This window comes from Nicotiana tabacum, chromosome 9, assembly GCF_000715075.1.
Source record: "Nicotiana tabacum cultivar K326 chromosome 9, ASM71507v2, whole genome shotgun sequence".
NCBI lineage: Eukaryota > Viridiplantae > Streptophyta > Magnoliopsida > Solanales > Solanaceae > Nicotiana > Nicotiana tabacum.
Genome location: NC_134088.1, coordinates 22403246 through 22414527, shown reverse-complemented (window position 1 = coordinate 22414527; position 11282 = coordinate 22403246). Strand labels below are relative to the sequence as shown.

At 30.9% G+C, this 11282-nt stretch overlaps 1 long non-coding RNA gene across 7 annotated transcripts; it reads right to left on the bottom strand.

The window, feature by feature from the left end:
• Positions 1–5027: 5027 nt before the first annotated feature.
• On the bottom strand, positions 5028–10100 carry LOC107831745 (uncharacterized). 7 transcript variants are annotated; one of them, XR_001658442.2, is made up of 5 exons: positions 9616–10100; positions 9406–9536; positions 6432–7457; positions 6275–6322; positions 5028–5309 (listed from the first exon to the last, which is right to left on the bottom strand). It is a non-coding gene; the product is annotated as an uncharacterized LOC107831745 (long non-coding RNA). The 7 variants fall into 7 exon arrangements; XR_001658440.2 differs by having other exon boundaries at positions 7590–9536; positions 9616–10096; XR_001658438.2 differs by having other exon boundaries at positions 6432–6506; positions 7304–9536; positions 9616–10087.
• Positions 10101–11282: the final 1182 nt, after the last annotated feature.

Below are 11282 nucleotides of genomic sequence, written 5' to 3'. Positions count from 1 at the left end.
CTAATTGTATGTATTTTGTGTATTGTGTCATCCACCAGAAATATCATAACTCATAGCCCATAGGTAACCTTTAATAAAGGGGACACTCCAAGCATCTTTAAAAATTTTAATAAAATAAATCAACAAACAAATTTCTAAAAGAATTTATAGGGAACTTTTTTAAAAGAAAAAAGAAAGGAGCAAAAATATAATCCATCCTCAGTAGTGAGATTGAAATGTTACCTGCTCAAATAAGTTGTTGGATCAATAATTACTACTCCCTTAGAAGTACATAGATAACTCCATCAATCCATCAAAACTATTTCTTCTATGACATTAGTGATGCTTCAATTATTAAAAGTGAAAGTACTTCAAAGTGTCAAACAACCACCTTTTAAGACTGATCTTGTATTTGACTTCAACAGGTCCTATTGCCACTAAGATTAGCATTATAATTGTTTGACAATGGTGAGATCATACGAAGAAAAAAAGGAAATTGAAACTTTTTTATGCATTATCAAAGACAACCTTCTCATGTTTATGTGAACAACACAACAATAACAACCCAGTATGATTTTACTAGTGGGGTCTGGGGAGGGTAGTGTTTACGCAGACCTTACTCCTACCCTGGGGTAGAGAGGTTGTTTCCAATAGACCCTTGGCTCCTTCCCTCCAAGAACTCCCCACCTTGTTCTTGGGGTGACTCGAACTCACAACCTCTTGGTTGGAAGTGAAGGGTGCTTACCACTAGAGCAATCCACTATTGTCAAAATGGGCATATGGACACCGTAAAGGAAAAGACAAACTTTTATGGACGATTATAATACTTCAACTTGAGTTATAAACTTGAGAAACTTAATTCAGTTTTTCTTTTAATTCAATATAATGACGCGATTGTAATGATAGTCTCTTCATTTGCTCATAAATAATTTTAATTATTACAATGTTTAAGTTGAGTGTCTGAAGCATAAAAGTACTATTACTTCACTTATAATTTACCCAGCTCACTTCTAAATGTAATAAATTATTCAAAATTTTGTAATGTAAAGTTTTTTTCTTCAGGGACAAATTGATCTTCACTGAGAGTTTAAAAGATATTATTATAAATCTATCTTGAGGGTAGGATCTTCCTATTTGATTTCCGCCTAATAAGTATAGACCTTTTAAAATGGTATGAATAATATTAGAATGTGTGAGATGATTTATACTAAATTTAAGGGATGAAAATACAAGCTCCAAGTTAATTGTTGCAGGCCCAAGTTATCATATGAACAACTAATATTAGTTACGTAGGATTGTCTTACCAAATATTCAACGTGACAATTTTTTTACTGATATATTTCAACATGTAGATTACATTTGAATATGAACAACATCGGCTATGGTTGCAAATACTTCATGTCTAGAAGTTTCTCCTTTGTCTTTAAGAAATTGTAGCCTTTTTATTTTTACAGCCGCATACATATCAAGAAGCCGTTGACGAATGAAAGCAGTAATTTGTAAAAGTTGTATAGAAATTCGATCAACATAGGTCTTCTTTAGGGTGGCTAGTATATCATAATCAATTTTATAGTGTAAAGCTGCAAAAAGAATAGTAATCTTTTGTGATAGAGATATTTAATAGTTACTAACATCAAAAGGGTTTTATTGATATCATTGTTGCACGTACAAGAACACTTTGTCTGATTCAAGATTATGACTCCTTTCATCTATAAATTTGACAAAAGAATATTAGTTGAATAGTATAAATTATATAATTGTGTAAGTATAACATGTGGCAAATCTAACATCCATTACACACTATATAGGCTAATATTTCAAGAAATTGGAACTTTCGGCTTATCTATTAAACTCGCGTAGTAACAAAAGAGGGATTAAAATTAACCAAATAATAAGTGAAATGATACACTTTTTAAACGGGTTAATTAAATTATTAATCCAGATAAATTATTAACTATTTTGTACATGGATTTTTGACAAGGAAAAAGACAAGAAAAATAATGCTTCTAAACTTTCAAGTGAAACATGCAACTGAAGAAAGGAGCTAGGGGTGTGTGGGGGGGGGGGGATTATTTTAAGAAAAACAAAAAATAATGAAGAAATAAATAAAAGGAAGCGAAAACGTTAAATAGCTTATACATTATTCTACTAATCTTCAATTGTCCAGATCATCTAGGCAAAGCATAATAATATAGCAAAAACTTACTTGTGGAAAACGTGAAGTGCTTTTGCCAAGGATAGCCGCAATAGATTTTTAGGGAAAAAAGGAACTTTTAACTTACCAATTTGTCTTGGGCACGCCCATTAAGAAAATATAAAATTTTAGATAAAAATAGTTAGTGTAATTAAATTATTCTTAATTAAATGTTGCAGCATAGTTAATGTGAGGAGTAAAAGACTTTTTAGGGATACATACATAAGGATAATTTTGGAAAAACAAATTGAATTTTTTCTTGATTATATAAATAAACACTTATTTTGGACCAAAATAAAAAGACAAATTGATCACTTATTGTGGACCGGAGGGAGTAATTATTTTGTGAAAGATCAGTTGTTTTATTAGGGACAAAATTGTAACTTAAATTTTAAAAAATATTATCGAAATTAGACTTTGAACGTAGGAGCTTCTTACTTTTAGTATGATACGATTTAAAATAAAATAAAAAGAAGGGCATATTGAGTAACTAATAGATTTTCTTTCACAAAGTAAATAATGGAAAGAAACCAACTACTCCATATAAAGCTGTGGTCCTAGTTCTTCTTGATATAATCTTGATTCTTGTAACACTTAAAATTAAAACTGTGATCTTTTGCTCACCAGGAAATGGAGAGATCATGTAGGAACAGTACCCAAAAAATACTTGATACTAGTAGTATTATGTTAAGGAATACAAGCAAACACACATCAGAACATAAAAAATAGTGTAATCTCTATATCTTCTGCTTTCCTTAAAATTTTTCTATAGACTATCAAGGGTTGTGCGGGGATGGATAATATCTTTTTTACTCTTAACCGTAAATTTCGAGTTCGAGATCTAAATTGGAAAAACTCTTAGTAGGGGGTAGGGAATGGACCGGGTTGGTTCGATTTTTATCAAAATCAAACCAAACCAATTATATCGGTTTGGATTGATTCGATTTTGTCGGGTTTTTGTTACTTAAATATTATTTCAATCTTACTTTGTTAAACTTTTGATAAGTAAATATATATTTAGTAAAAATTTAAAAAAATTGACAAATATATTATCTATTAAAATATTCTTATAGGAGAATTTACTTAGTAACACATGATAGTTATCTTTTTAGTCGTGTGACAATAATTTTTTTGTTGATGTACACTTTTAAGGTTAATCGAATTTAGTAATTAAACATAAAAATCAATACGATACCTAAATAATAGTAATAATCACTTCAAATTCGAAAAAGATATAAAAATTTAATAGATCTTGACATATGAATATGCAAGAACAAAAAGATTGATGCTGATAAGAAAGTGGTCATACAACCCATTATTTAAGGTTAATAAATATGGAGCACTTCATATTCTATTAAATATTATATCATGTAAGAGAATTCCAAATATTTCTAGATATCTTTAAAGAAAATGCTATATAAAATCTTATATATATATATATATATGTCGGCTTGGTTCAGATTTTTTTACTCAATACCAAACCAAATCAAACCAAATCTAGTCTGGTTTTTTAATCGGTTTGGTTTGACTTATCGATTTGATCCGATTTTCCGGTTCGGTTTGTACACCCTAGTAGGGGGTGCTTCCCCTTAAATGGGTCTTGCCCGACTGAGAATTTAGATTAGTTGTGTTAGAGGGTCCAGAATACTAATGGTTTATATAAGCACAAATCAAAATAAGAAAGTAGAAATAGTAAAAATTGTAGGGGCACCCTATTTGGTCGCCCCCATTTAACCTATACCCATTTTTAATTTTTTTTTTTTTATCTACTACCCAAAATTTAAACAACTTCAGACCTTTTTCTCCTCCTCCTTTTTATTCGGGTGACCGTAATTTTATGTGATGTTTATGAACATACTTTAAGGTAGTTTATGATGTTTTACAATGGTGAGCTATTGTGGCGCTTTATTTTTACTATTGCTTAGTGTTTCTTCTGCTTCATTTTCTTAATTGCAAAAATGGGTTCGTTAGATTTATTGTTGTTTTGACAAATTGATGATTGGAGTTTGTTCTTGATGATATTTAGAGGTTATTTTTCAAATTTGAGCTCATTTGGATTAGATTTAGGTATTAGATCATATGCTGGATTATAAAAATTCGAAGAACCAGATTATGTTTAAACGTTGGTTGCACTTCAGACCTATTTGGCCTTTAAATGCATCTGAAGTACAATTTTGTCACTTCAAACTTATTGGTCTTAAATGCATGAAACCATTGGTTGTACTTCAGACCTATTTGTCCTTAAGTGCATCTGGAGTGCAATTTTTTTACTTCAAACTTATTGGCCTCAAGTGCATAAATCATTGGTTGTAGTTCTGACCTATTTGGCCTTTAAGTGCATTTGAAGTGCAATTTTTTCACTTCAAACTATTTTTTTTAACTTCAGACCCGATAAGTCTGAAATTAATCGTAAAGTGGATAGACTTATAAATTTTTTTCTAAAGTGAGTATAAGTTAAATTGTGAGCTATAGATGCAAAATCTCCGAAAATAACGTCCAATTTTTCTGTCGTCTTTGAAAATAGCCACTATACTAGAGTTTCAACTTTTACTCAAATAAAATTTTGGATTTTCAAATGAAAACATTGGCTCGTGCACAACACGGGACCCACCGCATATGGTATATTAATGAGTATATACCATCATGAGAAACACATTGTTTTGTTTTCCTCGATGGCAAGAACATACCAGAAACACATGAATGAATTGTCACAAACTAGTCTATATCTTTGTACTAGATGGGTATGGCCCAACATTTTGAATTTTAATGTCGTTTTGTTAGTGTATAATCTTGCATTCACATGGTGATCCTAAAAAACTATAAATGATTTAGAATAGACATAAGTTCACAAAGATGAAGCACAATGCTAACCTTGGAAAATAGTGACAAACATAGAACAATGTATATTGTCTCCCTAGACTTACTGAAACTGAGCAAATATTTCCTTTTCTTCTACTCCCTTTATATACAAAATCAAACTCAAGCTACGTAATCAACCAAATGTATTTGCTCTCCATTCCCTACCCACCATCCTATGCTACGTAATCAACCAAATGTATTTGCACTATGAACAAAAGAGATAACATAGTTTACTGGAAACATCTACTATTGGGTACTCTTCACATAACTTCTTATCCTGTTCCGAAAAGAGAAATAAGAAGTCAAACATTTTTGAGATAGAAAACATTAACTGATAAATGTCCCATAGCAAGAATTGAAAAATATCATGACATAAAGACATGTGTGTGTGCATATGCATGCGCGTATGTTTGTGTGTGTGTGTGTGAGAGAGAGAGAGAGAGAGCATATACACAAACCAATCTGTAAACAAACTACTCGGAGTAAGAATCGAGTTATGGCCCTTTAGAGTGGAGGGCACAAAGTAAGTTGTCAAGACACTATTACTACAATCTAAAGATGCATCGGAAATCTAATCTTTTATTAAAACAATATAGGATCTTCCTATCCTTGAGATTAACCACTTAAGAATTAACGAAAAATAAATTCGAAGCCTTATGTTTTCTTTGATAAGCTAATGCCGACAACTATATAAAATGCAAATAATGTCCAGAAAAGTTGGTCAATACATTTACTTGCCCTCAATTAAAGAAAAAAATACATTAAAATCATATGACTACCAAATAACACAAAAAGTCCATTCGTTATAAAGAACATACACGGATATGAAGTAAATATATCGATACATTTTTTGTCATTACTGCATAAATAAATATGGACTGATATTAATATTTCTCTTATGTTATTCCAACATTATCTTAGTGGGAGCTTTGTCAATATAAAATTTTTTGATTGCTCATCAAGAAAAGGGAAATATAAAAAAGTGATCCACTTTGCTTTTCTCAATTTTTTTAGACTTTAATTCGAAAGTTTCTTCTTTGCTTCACGACATTGATAAAATGATTTATTTATTGTATTTATCACATAAAGTATCAAACTGAAGTTCCATAAGCCAAATATCCAAAGGGAACTGAGTATATGGGTTAATTCAAGTACAAACTCTTCAGGACAATTGCAATATAGCACATTTTTTATATTTAAATATATTCAGTGAGCTGGTAGTGCTCAAGAACCAATACATACCTCGGTCATGGAGTTCTTTTGAATCTCCCTTTGATGAATGATCAGCTTCTACCAGAGTCAATAAATGAAAATAATTTAGAGTTCACGAAATATTGGAGAAGATATAAACAAACATAAAATTTTATTCAAGATATAGTTAGCTCAAGATGGTACTTACTCTATTACTTCCCAATCAAAAGTTAATCAACGAACTTCTCAGCCAAGTACCATTGACGATTTTGTGTTACTCTATCTGCAAGAACACCTTATATTTGAAATGACACTCAGCCTAGGTAATATATATATATATATTTTTCTTTCTCAAATTTTTGGTTTGTTCCTGTCACCGCTTTTGCATAAACTGTACTTTTTTATAAGTGCATTTTTATATGTAATTTGCAAAGACTTATAAATCAAGGAAACAAACAAAGTTATACCATGTCACAGTTACCAAATATACTCTACAATACTCATGCAAAACTATCCTTGATTCCTTGTTTTATTTGTCCTTAATCTTAGTAGATGAACTCATAGAACAAAAAATATCTCATGGTAACAATACAGTGTGCTAAAGAGTTATTGTACTTCAACTCACAAATAAAACTCAATATCTAACAATAGTATAATTTTATGAAGTATTTAATTCCGAAAGATAATACTACTACATGCTATTGTATCAAAAATCACCCTACCTATCTAGCCAAATGAAAATTAAAAAAACTCTTGTAGTCACAAATAATAAGCAACATCAAAGCTAGAACTTTCAGATATGAATATAAAACCTCCTCGATCACTAGTTATTTCATGCATTAGAATACTATCTTTTCTAAAAAGGAGAAAAAAATTTTGCATGCTAGATTTAGTCACCATATGTTCCATACTATTAAAAGAATATAGCTGATCATTAAACTTGTAAGTACAGTATGAAAGCGATGAAATATATTAAAAGCACAAATGTAAGCAGTTGATTCAAGTAACTGAATGCAGCTGCTAGGCCTTACCATCAATAATCACAATGATAATCATAAACATGGAGAAAATAACTTATACCCAAAAAAGAAGTGGAGAACAACATGTTGAGGCCTTGAGGTATAGAAAGAAGTGTACCAAGACACATAGTTCACAACCTTTGCCACTTGAAGTGATGGAGGAGGACCTTTGAGTACGCTTCCATGACCTTGAAAATAATCCTTTTTGGGGTTCTCTATAATAGTTTTAATTTACAAATGTTAAAAGTAATCATCATGGAAGAATGTTTTTTATACATACTATATGTATGTAAAAGCATAGTGCATGTAGGAACGCAATAATATTTTCCTTTGATAAATACACAAACCTGATAACTCATGTGCATTCGTGTGCTGAACTAACAAAAGAACAAACCAACTATCAAAAAGTAACCAAGTGAATCAGACAGCCAAGTATCCAAGATGGCAAGATCAATATGTCACTTGTACTTTCGGTCAAAATATCTAAACAAAATATAAACTTAAATAATATTCCAATGAAATTGCATAAAAGTGGAAAACAATAAAAAAGAATAGGTGAAGATAGCATATGCTGATTTAGTACCTAGCTACATGAACACATCAACTGATAATAAGACCATTTAAGCTTAAAGATGGGATAATCAGAATTCTCAATAAGACAAACAACTATACTTTATTGTTGAATACACATTATATTAGCAAATGCCAACAAACAGGGAATAAAAAGTAAAATAAATAAATTAAGTTACATCCTTGGCTCAGATCTCCTTTTATACACGCCCTTACATCTCCACCCCTCGTCTGTTTCTCAAAGTTGTTGCATACTGTTGCAAGTTCATACAATCTCTATCAATCCTCAGTACTCTACTACTTATACTATGTTTGGATCATTGTTACCCATCGTTTTATAATGTATTATTTTGTACTGTATTGTATTGTATTGTATTATTTTATGGATACAACGTTTGAATAGATTATACCGTTTGTTGTTGTTAAATAATATTTTTGTTGTTGATTTGGCTGTATCGTACAGTACTGTAACCGATAAGTTCACTAAAATACCCGCAATTATTTTAAATAAAATTTATCAAGAATTACACATAAAAATAATTTAAGAAAACCTCTTTCTACTAATTTATCATTAATTACGTAGCTTGGAAACAAGAGCAAAAACCTGGAAAAAAAAAGTTAACTAATATTAGAAACACCAAAAAAAGTTAAAACGGTGAAAAGAGACAAAGAATTGAACGGAGACTTGGATAATAAAAAGAACGAGGCAAACCAACTCTAGAAAAGATGGAAGAAGACAAAGTAGGTAAATATGTTGGAGATTTGGAGTTAAAATAAAAAAAAATTAAATGATAAAATAGAATTATGAAGTAATAAGTAAGGACATAATTAGAAATGAAAATAGGAAACGATCGCACCACACCAAATCGGTTGTTTCACAAAATGGAACTTTTGGTTATTCCGGAACAATGAATTTAACAATACGATACAATCAATTTTAAATAGACAATCAAAACAAATATTGTTTTAGGATAACAATACAATACGATACAATGGGTAACAATTATCCAAACAAGTTGTTACTCCTCCATTCTTTTACTTTCAAATCCCTCTAACAATAATGAGTCATCATATAAAGCAATCTCATTACATGCCCTTTAAAATACCTTCCTTATTCCTTAAATTCCTAGCCAGATAAACGAATTTAAATTCAAACAAACAGATGTTGCTCGAACACAACTTCTAAGAAGAGTTCCCAAATCATCTTAAGCCTTATTAACCCTTCCTAAGATACGAGATGATGAATAAAATCTGTCAATAAAAATTCACATGCACAAATTTTTTTTCTATAGTTATTCGACTTAATTTATTCAATTTATGTCAATCTCAACCCATACACCAATTTTAGTGCTTTATTAAAATTGGGTTATCATGAGTTCCAGTTTTTTTTTCCCTCGGCTATGGAGAGTGAGAGGTGTGCAAAGAGGCAGTTATGAAGAACCTGGAAACATATTCGCGATTCACAATTCATGAAAATATAAAATATACAAAAAGAAAGAAAAAAAGGTAAAGAAACGGAAGAACAACATGCATTAGGAGTAAAACTAAATATTCCTTTTGTTTTTAAGTTAGCAGAATAATAAATGTCAATACCATAAGAAGAAGAGATAGAGGCGAATCAGCGAGAAGAAGGCAACAACAATGAAATTGGACGGAGAATAACCCTTAAAATGGTGATTCCTCATCATCTGGTTGAAAAACACGAAATTCAAGGAAATTCATCCCTGAAATTAGAAATAGTTAAACAGATCAAAAAGAAACAAAGAAAGAAAAAGATGAGAGCAAAGATTGAGAGAATGATACCTGAAATTTAATAGATAAATAAGAAGATGAAAAAAGTTATAGTTGAAAGTTTGAAGAAAGAGAACTGAAGTACTCCTCTGATGTGTTGGAACAGAAGAGATAGAAGTCGGAAGATGTTTCTAGACCCATGTCGTGTATGGAGGATGAGGAATAAAAAAAGGTCGGAAGAGATGGAGTTAGATACAAGAACTTTTTCCTTTGAGAAAAATGATAATTTTGCCCCATGGTCGACCATCTCTCCTTATCTATATAATACACTAGATAGATTTAGCCCGTGTAAAGCACGGGCTCGACATTTTACATTTTCAGGCATATGACGATTTCTTTTTTCTTTTCAATCCTTGAATTGGTTTCAGTCTGGACCAATACATATCATCAGAATATTGATGATTTTGCAGATACATATTCTAATATGATTGGTCATTGCTTAATTTCAAGCAACATAAAACTGTAACCAAGAGATAACAATTAAGCATGATTCTTAGAACTTGGACTGTAAAATGACTTCAAATGTTACAAATATTCTTTGTTTACAAGGTGATGTAAACTCAAACTCTCAAACGTGAAAACACAAAAACTTAAAAAGTCCAATACATGCCATGTAAATCAAACGTCTCAAACATTGATTTGCAAAAACCGAAGAAGTCTGATGCTTAGGGAAGACGCAGAACGAAGCAAATTATTTATCAATCATAGAAATAATCATTCAAGCTACATCACATATACTTGAACTTAGGAAATCAATCTGAATTAAAGTGAACGATGACAAATCATATTTAGCTCTGGATAAAAAAAAAAAAAAAAAAAGAAACCCACATACTGACAATGACAACTCAAAGTGCACTTAACATTTCCACAATGTTTGAAAAATTGCCAAGCGTGGGAGGAATTCGTCCTTCGAAACGGTTATCGTTCAAGTCGAAATACTTTCCTTAAAAGCCAATCTCCTTTAGTATTTTGTACCGATCACTGTATATTCATACAAAGTCTTGCATATCAATAGCGCATTAACATAAAAATCTTGAAAATTTTCAACACAGAGAAGCAAAATCCTTTAAGCCTTCATCAGAAAGTGGCTTACAATTCCCGCAAAAAGATTAGGTGCACGTATTGAAAGAAAAATCCTTCTGAGAATGTGTAAATACAAATTAGAGGCGCATTTGTGCTACTGATATGTTCCAAAATATATCAAATAAATTGGATTCTGCTGAAAAAGATTAATAACCAAATAAATAGACAGAAGATACAAAATTACATAAGTGGAAGGCACCTCTTCAAGTTTTTATGACAGATCTTGCAACATAGAGCAAAATTTCCAAGTCCATCGGATCTAAGTCGAAGACATTCTAATTGGTAAGTCAATAAAGTAGTGAATTCTTATTTGAGCTTCAAGAATCTAATCATTAAGTCAACAATTTATCAAAAGAATCAATATGTTCAGTCACCATGTACATATATCTAGATACTACATTAGCCAATAACATAATCAAAGAGACTCATGACTGCTAAAATCCTATTTTGACAACATACAACCAAGAAAAGTTATATTGTATTGGCTGCAAGGATCACCTATTCCGTATTTAACACATATCAAGTAATGTAACCTTTTCATTGTGAAAGTCCTCATGAATAAGATATAACTATACTTTAGGTCAGCATCATAGAGC